We start from the raw sequence: 16,847 nt of genomic DNA on the forward strand, positions 1-16,847 counted from the left end.
TGTCTGAGTCTTTTTGATCCGTACGATAAGATCTTACTATGATTTGCCTGTACCGCTCGTAAACTGTATTTCAGTGCATGTGACAAAAAAATCAACAATCATGTAAAATGTTGGAGTAAAATTAAGACTTGAGAAATGTTAAGATTGCATAAGGTGGTATAAGGGGTAAGGAAGAGTGAATGTATTGTAATTCATGTTTTGTTGTTGGTCTATCACATATTTTGTAAAGAAATACATTTCTGAAATAGTATTTTATATATTTAGGGGTGATGGACTGTAAAGACGGTATAATTTTATTTTTACCAGATTTATTTATCATCATGGGCTAAAATGAGAAAAGAACTGTTTTAACAAAGCCAAGGATAGCTGTAGGTTTTGAAGGCAAGTCACTTGACTTGTTCGAGGAGTGGTTAAAGTTTGCAAATGAACTAGAGCTGAGGGGAAGCGTACTGATGGACTCTTGATTGGTGTAAGTAGCTGATTTATCAGTGGACTACTGGCCAGATATCAATGACACATTTTCCAACACCCATGTGTTTGGGGCTGTAAACAAGATACAGCAGAGTTATCAGGTTTCTACCAGCTCAGAAGGTCTATATGTTCTTTGACATAAAAGCCCATTTTGCCTGAAGAAAACCAGCTTATCTTTCCTTCAGCAAATTGTGACTTTTAACTCATATGTAAAAGACCTTCCATAAGTGAACCAGCCTTTCTGTGCATCTTGCAAAGCAGTGGAAGCATCTGGAGATGGATGGACGAGATACAGTGTTCTGACCAGCACCAGAATGACAAGAATCACCTCAGTAACCCTGAAGAGGAACCACTGAACTGCGATCCTGTACCCGCAGCACATTTTAATTAATGTCTTGTGTGTACCTGTGTGTGAGTATGTAAGTGGGAGTTTATAGGCTCAATTAAGTGGTTTTCCAACACGTATTGAATCTCTGTTCCCACCTGAGCTTGTTCTTTTTCTGACCTCAACTAATAGCATGCTATTTAATCAGTCCTGACTCCTCCACCGCCATCATGCTCAGCTAATGAACTACAACTAGGAGTATCGCTACAGATTAACTAGTCATTCCTGAAGAGAAACAGAAGTTGCTGTAAAAGCTCAGCTGGTCTAGTAGCATCTGTGAAGAAGAATCAGAGTTAATGTTTCTGATCTGGTGACCCTTCCTCAGAACTGATGGTAGCTAGGAAAATGTCAGTTTAGATGCAGAACATAGAGTGGTGGGAGGGGGTAAGAAGTAAATAATAGGTGAGAAGAAAGAGAGAGAAGAACAGTTAGACAAACAAAAGAGTTGATAACGATTTGGATAGGAGGGTGAATAGCTGTTAGTGAAGACACCAGACCTAAAACTTTAACTCTGATTTTTCCTGAAATGCTGCCGGAATTACTGAGCTTTTCCAGCAAATTCTGTTTTTGTTCCTGATTTACAGAATCTGCAGTTTTTTTTGGTTTTTAAATGAAGGACGGCTTAGTGACAGGATACCGGCCTCTGTGCAGTTATTTCGCGTCCTCAGCACTCTAACAGGACCCTCACATTCATTGTCCCTTCTCCAATTATGAGATCATGGTGCCTAATGGTCCCAGTATTTCTGTGTTAGTGTATAAAATTGCAAAAGGTTTTTTTTTGAGAACTTTCTCCTCCTTTTATCTCACTTTCATTATATCTGCCCTTCTTACCTTTAAACACACTTTCTCCTCCTCATCCTCTTGTCTAAAATGTTACCTTTTCTTTATGTTTATGTGACATAATCAATGCATCTTCTTGCAATCAGGAGTATTTATGAGATCAGTTACTTTACTGTCCCTTCAAACTACCTTTGAATTTTACTTTCAGCTGTTCACCTTGCGAAGGCAACAATACCAACAATTCATCTCCCATTTTGAGCATTCTGGGTGATGAATGTTTATCTGCCCATTCTCTTACTTTCATTTATGGAACTTCTAAATGTTCTCGTTCTGCTACCCTACTTATTACAGTCTTATGACTCCTTTGAGAAACATGGACTCAATCTAACATTAAAGGTTCACCTTATCAAGTCAAGGGCTTCTCCCTAATCAGTTTCAAATGGACCTCAAATCACATGACCACAATCAATTCAATCGGATAAAATCCGGTAGATTCCTTTGAACCTCTGGTAGCAGATAATAAGAAAGTCAGCTGTTAGTCATGCTCTTGAAAGTCTGATGTTCTGCCCGATTGTGGATGATAGACTTTTGACTTTCATTGTTTATATCTAAACTATTGATTTCCTGGAAAATATTAAACAATGTTTTTAATTCAATTTAATCATTCAATTGTAAACAAAATTAAAATTACAACTGTTAGGCTGTGTCTCAGTTGGTAGTCCATAATGAGTTTTAAAAAAACTTGTGTGCAGAAAAATCAAAAATTGGAGCAGGATTTTATCAGACTGATGCCTGGAATGACAAAGCTGCTATGTGAAGAGAGACTGGATTAGTTAGGATTATAATCACTGGAACAAAAACAATGTTGTTGGAAAAGCTCAGCAGGTCTGTGAAGAAGATATCAGAGTTAATATTTCAAGTCTGGTGACCCTTCCTCAGAACAGCCATTTCTGGGCATCTGCAGTTCTATTGGTTTTTATAATCACTGGAGTTTGGAAGAGAAGTGGTTGGTGGGGTACGCAGGGTCTCATAAAACTCTATGAGATTCTAACAGTACTGACAGGGTTAAGACAGGAAGGAAATTCCCAAAGATTAGGGTGACCAGTTTAAGGATATAGGTTATGCCGTTTAGAACTTAGATGAGAAAAATTTCTTTACCCGAGACTGATAAGCCTTTGAAACGATCAGCCATGAAAAGCGGTTGAGGCCAAAATATTGAATGTTTTCAAAAAGGAATTAGATATAGTTCTTAGGGATAAAGGAATCAAAAGGTGTGGGGAGAAAGTGGGAACAAGGTACTGAGTCAGTTGATGAGCTATTGCATTGAGTGGCGGAGCAGGCTAGAGGGCTAAACGGCCTACTCCTGCTCCTATTTTTCGTCTTTATGAAGTCTTGGCCTTCATGCCTGCATCTTCTGTATTCCCATGTGTCCTGTCATAGTAATTCTACTCACAATGCTTCATTATGATATCTGCACAGGAGCATTATTTGTTGAACAGTGGTCCGTTCTTCACCTTCAGGTCTGTGAAAATGTCTCCACTTCCTCATCAGACCTCTGTTTTTAACATAATAACACTCTGGGACTCATTCAGCCTCAGCTTCAGTGTGAGGTTTCTGTGCTATCTGTTTTAACTCTGGATCTACTTCCTGAGTCTCAATCCATGAAGATGTACCAAACACTTATTTTGAAATATCCTTATTCTTATGTAGAGTTTCAGCTCCCCTAACACCTTCATGTGGCATTACAGATACCTCTGGTGATGGACTTTGTCTTGCCATTGTTCTGAACGTAACACGGAAAAATGCTCAGAACATGTTCCTGCAACTGTTCTGTCTTTAGTTTCAACTGGAGTTTCCATGGGTTTTCATTTCTGCCAAATCAGTCCCAGGAGTAAATAAGCTGCATCCACAGATTATTTCTTAACTATTTCAATTATCACTAGTGCAGACAACAAGTTGCACTCCAATTGGACCTTGTAAGATGGAACAAGGATGTACTCTAACTCTCTCATTTACCAACACTTATGCTTTCATTGAACTCTGGAGTGAAAATGAAATCCTTCTTCAACAAAGAGAGTTGAGTAGCCAATGTGCCCCTTTGTGTAGTACCTTTAAAGAGAAAGGAGATGTATTCGTTTCTGACAAAAATCCTTCAAATCTCTCACTTACCCTTTGTATTTCTTCTGCACTCACCGCATTCTCTATCTATAGCGATTGTAACGAGGGCAGCCAGGTGGACCTCATAGAATATGAGTTTGCAGATTGGGGCTTTATTCTTGTCCAATCAGGGAGCCCTGGCTTACAAATATAAACAGGAGTGTTAGGCGTTCTGAACACTCTAGGAGCCTGCTTTGAGCTACTTAGGCCAGTGGTGCATGTTATGCATACATAAACAAAGGGTGACTTGGTGACAGTCTACCAGCATTTGTAGAGTTATTTCAGTGGTGATGAGAGAAAGACATTTCAGGCATCATGCCACTATTTGGGAAGAGTTAGTTGTTTGATTCTCCTGTCGAAGACTGGGCCCAGTATGTGGAAAAAATGCATTGTTTTGGGCAAATGACATTGGGGGAGGTGAAAAGCAGTGAATAATTCTCCTGACAGCTTGTGGGACCCACATTGTTTTCATTTGTTAAAAGCTTAACTAGGTTGTGGCACCAGATTATTAAATCTTTCAAGAGTTGACGGATTTAGCTCAGGAATACTCTGACTCCAAGCCTCCTCTAATTCTGCGACGCTATTGGTTTCATTTGGCAATTCAAAAACCAGGGGAATTTGTATCGGGATTTTTGACAAGATTAGGACAAGTGGCAGAGGCATATGATTTTGGTTTAACCCTAACAGATGCTGAGACACTGTTAAGTATGTGGGATATGCAAAAGCACCTGCCAACTGCAGCCCATCTGGACTTCAAATGGACACTACGACTGGCTTTGTCATTAGAAAATACAGAAGTGGAGCTTAACAGTTACCAGGTATTCCAACAGAAGTGGATATCCTTGCAAGGTCAGCTGAACTGGGGGAACACCACTTGAGTGAAAGCAATTAAACAGCCTCCTCAGGACAGAGGGACTCTAGGTCAGGCCACAGCAAGACACCAAAACAGAGCCAAGCCTCGCCAAATGATTAAAATTTTCTTCCGGGTCTGGGCCAACAGGCCATTGTAGTTGCTGCTGATATGTGGACGTGATACAGCAAAGAGTCCCACTAGGCCTGAATTCAGTAAGAGAACTCATAGACCAGTATCCAGGAGAGTGCATGCTCTGGAAAAACCTTCTACAGTTGGTTTGGAACAGTTAAATTGCTCAACAACATCCAAATCAGAACCAAGCAAAATAAACGTCTAGCTAAATGGTCACCTTCAAAGGAGGTCAATACCAGCGTGGCCGTATCAGTGATTGCGGAACCAGTCTTTACCAAGGTTTGTTCTGAATTCCAACTCTTAAGTTTCTGTGAGACCTCACGCAAGCTGAGAATCTAAACCAGGGAAACTTTACAGATCAAGGGTACTACTTCAATTCCAGTCCCTTAGCACAAGCAGCTGGCTCGGTTACCACTGATTGTAGTAAAAGGCTCAGGCCCAAACTCGATGGGGCAAAATTGGTTGAGAAAGATTCAACTTGATTGACTCAATATTTTTCAATTACAAAATGGCTGCCCGAGTGATGACCTGATGAAATACCCAGAAGTTTATCAGGAAGATCTAGGGATTATCAGTGGGGCCAAGGCCACCTTAAATGTTGACCAAGAAGAAATCCATGATTCTGCAAGGCCCGCTTAGTGCCATTTGCCTTATGGGCAAAGATAGAGACAGAAATCAGCAGGCTGGAAAAAGAAGGAATCGTGAAACCAGTCCAGTTTGTGGTGCGAGCAGCATCTGTCATACTGTTTGTGAAGCCCAACAGATCAGTTCACTTTTGTAGGGATTTCAAACAAACGGTAATCCACTTTTTGCAGCTGGATAAATACCCAGTCCCTAGCATAGAGGACTTAAGTTGCAAAACTGGCTGGGAGGTTTGGGGGTGGGGTGCCTGTCCTTCACAAAGTTGGATGTCAGCCATAAATACCTGCGATTGCAATTAGATGATGATTCCCAGAAGGATGCTACAAATACATAAAGGTTTATACCAACATACGAGACTGTCTTTTGGTATCATCAGCCTGTGCCATTTTCCAGTGGATGATGGAATACATTTCACAAGGTCTACCCGGGTCGCCATTTATCTAGATGATGTGCTAATACCGGAAAGATGAATAAAGAGAATTTAGAGAACTTGGACATAGTGCTAAATGTTTCTCCAAGGTGAGTGTATGCCTGAGGAGAGAAAAGTGTGTGTTCCAGGCATACCAAGTGATCTTCTTGGGCTACAGAGTTGACAAGACTGGGTTACACCAGTTGCAAAATAAAGTGAGGGCAATCAAACGTGCCCTGGCTCCCAGATCCACACCAGACCTTAGGTTTTTCCTTGGGTTGGTGAATTATTATGGAAAACTCCTATGTAACCTGGCCTCCATCCTGTCTCGCTTACACGATGTAGCCTTTAGAGAAATGAAAAAGGAGCTCTCATCATCTCAGATGTTGGCGTACTACGATCCCAAGCGAGATGTGGTGCTGGCATGTGATGTCTCCCCATATAGTATTGGGGTTGTCTTGGCTCACCGGTGGCCAAATGGAGAGGAATGCCTGATAGCATGTGTTTCCTGGACTTCGGCTGATTCTGAGTGAAGATATGCCCAGCTGGAGAAGGAAAGTTTGGTGGTCATCTATGGTGTGAGAAAATTCCATCAATTTCTTTACAAATGTAAATTTGTAATAGTAACTGACCACAAACCTCTGCTGGGGCTCCTTAAAAAGGGCAGATCCAAGTTACCCATAGCTTCAGGTCAAATTCAGCAGTGACTCTTATTCTGATGCAAACAATTAAAAGTTGGAAACCTATTCGGAAGACCAAGTGGCAAATGTGGATTACTTGAGCTACCCCAGCTGGTGAATGCTCCACCAGAAAAATCTGTTTTGATTTTAAACTTTCTGTACACCCTTATGATCACCATTGACAATTTCAGACTGCAGACACAAAATGATCCTATCCTGGCAAAACCAAACCAGCTGGTGGTGATGGGGAAATGAAAGGGCCATCACAGCCAGAATTGAAACCTTTCTGGACCTGGTGAGAGGAGATCACCGTAAAGAATGCAATATTATTATGGGTAGCAAGATTGATTGTCCTGAGCAAAGGTCACTGCCAGATAGTGGCTTAGTTCCATCAGAGTCATCCAAGAGTGTCCAAAATGAAGATGTTGTTGAGAAGTTATGTCTGGTGGCCAGGATTGGATGCCGACGTAGCAACATTGGTGGGCCAGTACCCAGAGTGCCAATAAGGACAAACATCACCACCAGCAGTTCCCCTATATCTATGGGAATGGTTGGGTATACCCTGGACTTGATTATGCATCGATGATACAGGTCCTTTCATGGCTTCCATGTTCTTAGTCATTGTGGATGTCCACTCAATGTGGTAGAACACGTGTAGAGTTCATTCATCAAACACAGGGATGATGATTTAAAAGTTGTAAGTATCTTTTGCAATGTGCAGACTCCTGGAGGTGTTGGTCACAGACAATGGGCCGTCATTTACCCACAGACAATTCAACTATCTCCCAAAGTTGAATGGCACTCAGCATGTAAGGATAGCTCCATACCTTCCATTGTCCAGTGGTCTGGCGGAAAGAGCATTCAAACTTTGAAGGCCGGCTTAAAGGAACAATCTATTGTTTCAATCAACTACAAACTGTCCTAGTTCCTGTTTGATTATTGGACCACACCTCATGCAAATAAAGGGACAGCTCCAACAAAGTTGCTAATGGGGGCAAGTTACCACACCAGGTTAAACCTGATCTTCCTGGACCTGGAGCGGAATGGGGGAAAGGTGAAACGGCATCAGGTATCCCAATGCCGGACACAAGGTGCATCTAAGCGAGAGAGGCAGCTTACTTCAAGGTGTGAAGTTTGGTGTTGATTCTGAACAAGGCCTCACACCCAACATGCATTGTCTGACCTAAAATGTCACCTCTTCTTTACGCTGATAAAAACCTTTCGTTCTCTCAGGACCATGACTTGAAAGGATCAAAGGTGTGGTCCTCGATACCCGCATCGCCCCCAGTAATGCCTTTCTCTTTGCAGGTTTTGTGGAACATTCTTCTTCCAATCCTAATTACTTTGCCATCTGTTTCTGGTTCAGAGACAGGAAAACAGGACTACTGGACTTTCAAAATGGCTTTCAGCTCATCAGTTTTTTGCGTATACATATTAATCAATTAAAATCTTCTAACTGATTAAAGATTTAACAGCTTCTTAGGTTTGTTCGTACATCCTCATCAATGATGTAAACCTTTTTTACCTCCAAATTCTGTATCTGATACTGTCTCTTTCACTTACACCTGAAGAAGGACTGAGGCTCTGAAGGCTTGTGTTTTCAAATAAACCTATTGACTATAATCTGGTGCCATGTGATTTCTGACCTCATCATAGGCTGTATTCAAATATGGACATTCTGGGTGTTCCAGAGATGTGGATCCAGAGGCTTACCTGTAGCCTGAGGTGCTGGGTGAGGAGGCCTGAGGAGGTGCTGGGTGAGGGGACCTGAGGAGGTGCTGGTTGAGGGGGCCTGAGGAGGTGCTGGGTGAGGGGGCCTGAGGAGGTGCTGGGTGAGGGGGCCTGAGGAAGTGCTGGGTGAGGAGGCCTGAGGAGGTGCTGTGTGAGGGGGCCTGAGGAGGTGCTGGGTGAGGAGGCCTGAGGAGGTGCTGGGTGAGGGGACCTGAGGAGGTGCTGGGTGAGGGGGCAAGAGGAGGAGCTGGGTGAGGAGGCCTGAGGAGGTGCTGGGTGAGGGGGCCTGAGGAGGTGCTGTGTGAGGGGGCCTGAGGAGGTGCTGGTTGAGGAGGCCTGAGGAGGTGCTGGGTGAGGGGGCCTGAGGAGGTGCTGGGTGAGGAGGCCTGAGGAGGTGCTGGGTGAGGAGGCCTGAGGAGGTGCTGGGTGAGGAAGCCCGAGGAGGTGCTGGGTGAGGGGGCAAGAGGAGGTGCTGGGTGAGGAGGCCTGAGGAGGTGCTGGTTGAGGGGGCCTGAGGAGGTGCTGGGTGAGGAGGCCTGAGGAGGTGCTGGTTGAGGGGGCCTGAGGAGGTGCTGGTTGAGGGGGCCTGAGGAGGTGCTGGGTGAGGGGGCCTGAGGAGGTGCTGTGTGAGGGGGCCTGAGGAGGTGCTGGTTGAGGGGGCCTGAGGAGGTGCTGGGTGAGGGGGCCTGAGGAGGTGCTGGTTGAGGGGGCCTGAGGAGGTGCTGGGTGAGGAGGCCTGAGGAGGTGCTGGTTGAGGGGGCCTGAGGAGGTGCTGGGTGAGGGGGCCTGAGGAGGTGCTGGGTGAGGAGGCCTGAGGAGGTGCTGGTTGAGGGGGCCTGAGGAGGTGCTGGGTGAGGGGGCCTGAGGAGGTGCTGGGTGAGGGGACCTGAGGAGGTGCTGGGTGAGGAGGCCTGAGGAGGTGCTGGGTGAGGAGGCCTGAGGAGGTGCTGGGTGAGGGGGCCTGAGGAGGTGCTGGGTGAGGAGGCCTGAGGAGGTGCTGGGTGAGGGGGCCTGAGGAGGTGCTGGTTGAGGGGGCCTGAGGAGGTGCTGGGTGAGGAGGCCTGAGGAGGTGGTGGGTGAGGAGGCCTGAGGAGGTGCTGGGTGAGGAGGCCTGAGGAGGTGCTGGGTGAGGGGACCTGAGGAGGTGCTGGGTGAGGGGGCCTGAGGAGGTGCTGGGTGAGGGGGCCTGAGGAGGTGCTGGGTGAGGGGGCCTGAGGAGGTGCTGGTTGAGGGGGCCTGAGGAGGTGCTGGGTGAGGGGGCCTGAGGAGGTGCTGGGTGAGGAGGCCTGAGGAGGTGCTGGGTGAGGAGGCCTGAGGAGGTGCTGGGTGAGGGGACCTGAGGAGGTGCTGGGTGAGGGGGCCTGAGGAGGTGCTGGGTGAGGGGGCCTGAGGAGGTGCTGGTTGAGGGGGCCTGAGGAGGTGCTGGGTGAGGGGACCTGAGGAGGTGCTGGGTGAGGAGGCCTGAGGAGGTGCTGGGTGAGGGGGCCTGAGGAGGTGCTGGTTGAGGGGGCCTGAGGAGGTGCTGGGTGAGGGGACCTGAGGAGGTGCTGGGTGAGGAAGCCCGAGGAGGTGCTGGGTGAGGGGACCTGAGGAGGTGCTGGGTGAGGGGGCCTGAGGAGGTGCTGGGTGAGGGGGCCTGAGGAGGTGCTGGTTGAGGGGGCCTGAGGAGGTGCTGGGTGAGGGGGCCTGAGGAGGTGCTGGGTGAGGGGGCCTGAGGAGGTGCTGGTTGAGGGGGCCTGAGGAGGTGCTGGGTGAGGGGGCCTGAGGAGGTGCTGGGTGAGGGGGCCTGAGGAGGTGCTGTGTGAGGGGGCCTGAGGAGGTGCTGGGTGAGGAGGCCTGAGGAGGTGCTGGTTGAGGGGGCCTGAGGAGGTGCTGGGTGAGGGGGCCTGAGGAGGTGCTGGGTGAGGGGGCCTGAGGAGGTGCTGGGTGAGGGGGCCTGAGGAGGTGCTGGGTGAGGGGGCCTGAGGAGGTGCTGGGTGAGGAAGCCCGAGGAGGTGCTGGGTGACATCGCAAGCTACAAGGTGAAGCAACGCCCCAACGCCCTGTGTTACTGACTGTATTTCTAATGGTGTTTACCCTGCATGCCTGGACTATAACTCAGCAACTGTTTTCTTGTAGAGTCCAGCTGCGTCCAGATATCACTTAGTAAATACACTCATCCAGTGTCCAACTGTATCTCCACTGATACTCATTTGGTGTTTCCTCACGCTATCACATCTAAGAAAACATTTACGTTCACCTGATCAACTTGAAAGATGACAGACACCCTTCAAACAACAATGCGTCATCTTCACTAACATCAAGCAAAGTGAGAAAAAAAACTTTCCACCTTGTGGTCTGGACTTTTAACTTTTAGAATTTTGTTCGCCCTGCCTCTATATTTTTATCCACCTATTGCATATGTGTGAAACCATTCAACTTCTGTCTGTCTGAGTTGGGATCTGTGTGCGTGTATTTTGGGTTTTAAAGTTACAGTAATTAAGGTGCATTCATTAGAAACAGTTTTATTTCTGCTCCTGTTGAAGTTGTGCACTTCCTGCAGACTAAAGGGGTGGCCATGGGCACCCGCATGGGCCCCAGCTATGCCTGCCTCTTTGTAGGTTACGTGGAACAGTCCCTCTTCCGCACCTACACAGGCCCCAAACCCCACCTCTTCCTCCGGTACATTGATGACTGTATCGGCGCCGCCTCTTGCTCCCAAGAGGAGCTCGAACAGTTCATCCACTTCACCAACACCTTCCACCCCAACCTTCAGTTCACCTGGGCCATCTCCAGCACATCCCTCACCTTCCTGGACCTCTCAGTCTCCATCTCAGGCAACCAGCTTGTAACTGATGTCCATTTCAAGCCCACCGACTCCCACAGCTACCTAGAATACACCTCCTCCCACCCACCCTCCTGCAAAAATTCCACCCCCTATTCCCAATTCCTCCGCCTTCGCCGCATCTGCTCCCACGATAAGACATTCCACTCCCACACATCACAGATGTCCATGTTCTTCAAGGACCGCAACTTCCCCCCCACAGTGATCGAGAATGCCCTTGACCGCGTCTCCCGCATTTCCCGCAACACATCCCTCACACCCCGCCCCCGCCACAACCGCCCAAAGAGGATCCCCCTCGTTCTCACACCACCCCACCAACCTCCGGATACAACGCATCATCCTCCAACACTTCCGCCATCTACAATCCGACCCCACCACCCAAAACATTTTTCCATCCCCACCCCTGTCTGCTTTCCGGAGATACCACACTCTCCGTGACTCCCTTGTTCGCTCCACACTGCCCTCCAACCCCACCACACCCGGCACCTTCCCCTGCAACCGCAGGAAATGCTACACTTGTCCCCACACCTCCTCCCTCACCCCTATCCCAGGCCCCAAGATGACATTCCACATTAAGCAGAGGTTCACCTGCACATCTGCCAATGTGGTATACTGCATCCACTGTACCCGGTGTGGCTTCCTCTACATTGGGGAAACCAAGCGGAGGCTTGGGGACCACTTTGCAGAACACCTCCGCTTGGTTCGCAACAGACAACTGCACCTCCCAGTCGCAAACCATTTCCGCTCCCCCTCCCATTCTTTACATGACATGTCCATCATGGGTCTCCTGCAGTGCCACAATGATGCCACCCGAAGGTTGCAGGAACAGCAACTCATATTCCTCTTGGGAACCCTGCAGCCTAATGGTATCAATGTGGACTTCATCAGCTTCAAACTCTCCCCTTCCCGCACCGCATCCCAAAACCCGCCCAATTCGTCCCCTCCCCACACTGCACCACACAACCAGCCCAGCTCTTCCCCTCCACCCACTGCATCCCAAAACCAGTCCAACCTGTCTCTGCCTCCCTAACGTGTTCTTCCTCTCACCCATCCCTTCCTCCCACCCCAAGCCGCACCCCCATCTCCTCCCTACTAACCTCATCCCACCTCCTTGACCTGTCCATCTTCCCTGGACTGACCTATCCCCTCCCTACCTCCCCACCTATACTCTCTCCACCTATCTTCTTTTCTCTCCATCTTCGGTCCCCCTCCCCCTCTCTCCCTATTTATTCCAGAACCCTCACCCCATCCCTCTCTCTGATGAAGGGTCTAGGCCTGAAACGTCAGCTTTTGTGCTCCTGAGATGCTGCTTGGCCTGCTGTGTTCATCCAGCCTCACATTTTTATTAACTATGAGAAGGAGTTGGTCAAAGCAGGAGGGTGCTGTACTTAAATGTGTGAATATAAAAAACAAGGTAAATGAATTTGTAGAGTGTGAGGCAGTATTGTAAGATTGCCACTGCAGAGGTGGATGCCAGGAATCACTATCAGATGCCAAATGTTCAATCAATTTCTGTCATGCCACTGCAGTTACGAATATAACACAATGGCACTGTCGTCATCATACATCTTGCAGGACTCACACTCAAAATATAAAAGGAGCTACAACTCTCAGCAGCTCACTGACATTTCATCGCAACAAGGAGAATGTGCACAGAGACAGGGACTCAAGTGCAAATGGTGACTTCTTGAATGTAACTCATTTTTGAGTGCAGCCCTGCTCAAATGCTCTGGTCAGATTTCCTGGCCTCAACCAATGTGACTGTTAACATCAAAAGGTTTTCAGCAGAAAGAAGCCACGATGCACATGATTGATGCTTCTCTTAAGCTGAACAGCATTGAGAGGCTTCATCTTAACACTCTAAGTGTTAATGCTAAATGATGGCTTAGTTATGAAAGAACTAGGTAACGAATGATGTTTGAATTAACTTAAGCTTGGAGAAGTCCAACCCACCAGATGTTACATATATTATGTTTGTGAATGGATCTGCTTCCCATTTTTGCCTCAATAGATTGAGTTTATGAACATAATCCCAGCTGCAATTGTATACAGCTTTGGTGAGACCAGACCTGGAGTACTGTGATTATTTTGCCTCATTAAAGAGGAAAGGATGTAACAATATTCTCTCAAGGGCGTAGATTGTCTCATGACATAATTCAATTAGAAGAGGTGTACAGTCTCAGGAGTTTCGAAAAATATGAGGTGAACTCATTGTACAGAATGCACAGAACAGAGCAGATGTGCTGAATGTTCTCTCACTGCTGTAATAACTTTGTGACTCTCCATTTTAATGAAGAAGTTGGGTGTGGAGATATCCTGTCTGACACACAGGAGACAGCAAATGGGCTGAATGATCTGTTTCTGTGCTGGGAACTCTACGTCAGCCCCCCACAGACTGGGACAGAGAGGGAACAATTTTTCTCACCCATAGGACTGCTACTGCTGAGTGTAATTAGGATCTTTCCACAATGAGACTTAAAACAGACATATTGTCGTCCATCTGTGACCTACAGAAACAGACCATTCGGGCCAACAAGTTCTTGCTTGTAGTCATGTTGTATTCTGGGGAGAGATTGATTGTTGAGGTTCGATGGTTTCATACATGTAAATATCATATGGTTTTGGATGTCTCTGGAGTTTAGAGGAATTTGAGGTGATGTCACAGAAACATGAAATTCTTATAGGGTTTGATGGAGTTGGTGGGGATGTTGAGTGTCTGTTTTATTCCCAACAAGAGAGCCTGGAACTGGGTAACAGGGAGGATGAAAAGGCAGTGGTTGCAGTATTAGGTAAGGGGTCATCGCTGATCACTATGATGAGGAAAAATATCTTCATCCATCAACAAGAAAACATTCATCAGCTAGTGAAGGTTACACTCATGTGATAGAGTCTCACTGACTCTGATGCTTCCTTTCCTGAGTCCAGTTCTACAATTGCCTTGTAATCCCCACATCTCCTTCCATCTGTCAATGATTTTGAGACTGACGTTTCTGGGATGAAGATTTGTCTGTTTCTTCTCCTCCTCAGTGCCATATTTCACTTGCCCACATGTGTATGGAGCTATTTTGATGCTGTATGAATATTGTTTCCAGACAGTCTCATCATCCATCAATCTGTTTGGAACGACAAGTGGTAGGGAGACTGGTTGACCCAGGGATGTATGCACAGAGGGACAGATGACTGTGAACTGAGGGAACACAAGGATACAGTTAGTCAGTGTGGAACAAGGCAAGCTCAGTCATGGAAGGCAATATTACATAAATAGAAAACTCCCTGTTGAATACCTCAAGAAAGGTTCACAAAGAATTACTTCTGAACTGAAGCCCCTGATAACAATGAGAGAAATTGTGGCAAGTAACTAATGCAGTGGTTAAGTAAAGAGGAGAATCATTCTGCATTGTCCCATCAAATAGTCCCAGGACAGGGACAGCACAGAATTCAATACTACATTGTCCGTATCAAACATTCCCTGGAAAAGTACAGCACAGGGTTAAATACAGAGTAAATCTCCATGTGTACTGTAACAAAAACAGAAATTGTTGGAGAAATTCAGCAGGTCTGGCAGCATCAGTGAATAGAAAGCAGAGTTAATGTGTCAGGTTCAGTGACCCTTCAAAACAGAATATTCTACTCGTACTCATATTCTAGTACTTCCATCCTTATTAATATTTTAGTGATTCGTCACTGTTTTATGTATTCTTTCCAATCTTCTGACTTGCTGCCCATCTTTATAGAATTATATGTCTTCTCTTTGAGTTTGATACTGTCTTTGTCTTTTGTAGTTAACTGCAAATGGAGGTCCATCCCTTGGAATTTTTCTTATTCATTGGAATGTATTTAGTCTGTGCATTTTGGAATATCTCCTTAAATGTTTTCCACTGCTCTCTATTGACCTATCCCTTAACCTAAATTGCCAGTTCACTTGTGCTAGCTTCGTTTTCATGCCTTCATAACTGGCCTAGTTTAAATTCAACATAGTATTCTTGGATCCACACCTCTCCCTTAAACTGTAAGTAATGTTCAGTCATATTATGGTCACTATTGCTCAGTGGCAATTTCACTACAAGGTCTGTAATTAATCCTATCTCACCGGTCAAAACTAGGTCCGCTATAGTCTGCTGTCAGGGTGCTGCCATATCATGATGCTCTAAGAAATTGTCCTGAAAACATTCAATGAATTCCTTATCTAAACTACTTTTTGCCCATCTTATGTTTCCAGTCTATATATTGGTCAAAATGCCCCATGATAATTGCTTACCCTTTTGACAAGCTCACCTTATTTCTTTCTTGATGCCTGTCCTACTACCAGAAGGGCTGTATACAACTGCCAAGTGACCGCTTACCATTGGTCATTTCTACCCGAACTGCTTCTGTATGCTGGTTTTCTGAATTTGGGTCATCCCCATCTATTGCACTAATAAAATCTTTAACTAACAGAGCCGTGACTTCGCCTTCTCCTAGCTTCCCGTTCTTTCTAAATGCTCTACCCTTCAATATTTAGGTCTCAGTCAAGGTCATTCTGCAGCCATTATCTCAGTAATAGCTACTAGCTCACACTTCTTTATCTCAATTTGTACTCTTAGTTCATCCATTTTATTTCAAATGCTACCTGTATTCAAATACAGTGCCTTAAGCTGTGTCCTTTTATTATTTCTGTCATCTCTAGCATATCTGCTGATTTGCTGTTACATCTATATTTTCTGTTCCTTCCTGTTACTGAATGTTTAACATTTCCCGCAGTAACTTTTTTTCCTGTGTTGCATTTTCCCCACTCCTCGACTCACCACAACATCCCAAATTTGGGCCTTCACACTCCCTAGTTATTTTAAAACCCATTCTACTGTTTAAGTTATGCAATTCAGGTATAGACAGTTTCACCATCACAGATCCTACTTTCTCCACTGTTGGTGTTAGAGTCCCACAACCTGGAGTCTGTTTCCCCCACACCAGTCTTTCAGCCACACATTCATCTCTCTAACCTTGTATACCCTGTACCAATTTGTATGTGAGTCCAGTAATAATCCAGAGGTCATTACTTTTGAAGTTCTGCTTCTTAATTTAGTGCTTAGATCCTCATACTGACTATGCAGAATGTCTTTCTGAGTTCTATCTATGTTATTGGTGCCTGCGACAGTTGGAACCCTCCCCTACCACTGCAAGTTCTTCTCCTGAATCATGGCACTGGGCAAACAACCCAACTAACTAGACTCATGCTCTTTGCCACAGCAAACAGTCTTTCCCTAGCTATGCGGTCCTGTTGACCTCTCCATTCCTTTTTGCTCCTGTCTGCTGGATGGCTTCCATAGTAACAAGGTCATTTCGCTCATCCGTCCCACATCACTGACCGCACCCCGCGCCCCCCTCCCCCGCACCCCCTCGCCCGCATCTAAATGACTTCATAGAACTTCATTATCCTTTGGAGAATTGAGAGGCTCACACTCCTGCACTTCTGTCCTCTGAGTCTACTCACCTGCCTTACTTGTAATCTGCTGTGCCTGACCACTGACCATATTAGAATATCCTACCCTAAGAGATGTGACTGACTCTTAGTACAAAGAATCCAGGAAATCTTCCCACTCCCTGATGCATAACAGTTTCTGTAGCTCAGTCTGCAGATCATAACTCTGAACTGAACTGCTCAAACGTCTACCATGCACAGCAGATATGTTTGCCCTGGATAATGATATTCTTGAGCTCCCGCATGTTGCAGCTTTGACACACCAGCTGTACTGACATTTTTCAGAATTTTTAATCAATTATTTACTTCGTTATTCAATTATTGA

General features: G+C 46.0%; 1 protein-coding gene across 5 annotated transcripts in view; it reads left to right on the forward strand.

Moving 5' to 3' along the window:
* The first annotated feature begins 669 nt into the window (after window positions 1-669).
* The window catches only part of LOC132207392 (SLAM family member 5-like), a 41,527-nt gene continuing 25,349 nt past the window's right edge, over window positions 670-16,847 (forward strand). For 2 of the 5 annotated variants that reach the window (XM_059642891.1, XM_059642896.1), the window contains exons 1-2: window positions 670-890; window positions 10,359-10,548. The gene's annotated coding sequence lies outside the window, so the exon portion shown is untranslated. The remainder of the gene's footprint in view (window positions 891-10,358; window positions 10,549-16,847) is intronic. The other 3 variants (XM_059642894.1, XM_059642892.1, XM_059642895.1) reach the window with 3 other exon arrangements.

Source organism: Stegostoma tigrinum, chromosome 46 (assembly GCF_030684315.1).
Source record: "Stegostoma tigrinum isolate sSteTig4 chromosome 46, sSteTig4.hap1, whole genome shotgun sequence".
Classification (NCBI taxonomy): Eukaryota; Metazoa; Chordata; class Chondrichthyes; order Orectolobiformes; family Stegostomatidae; genus Stegostoma; species Stegostoma tigrinum.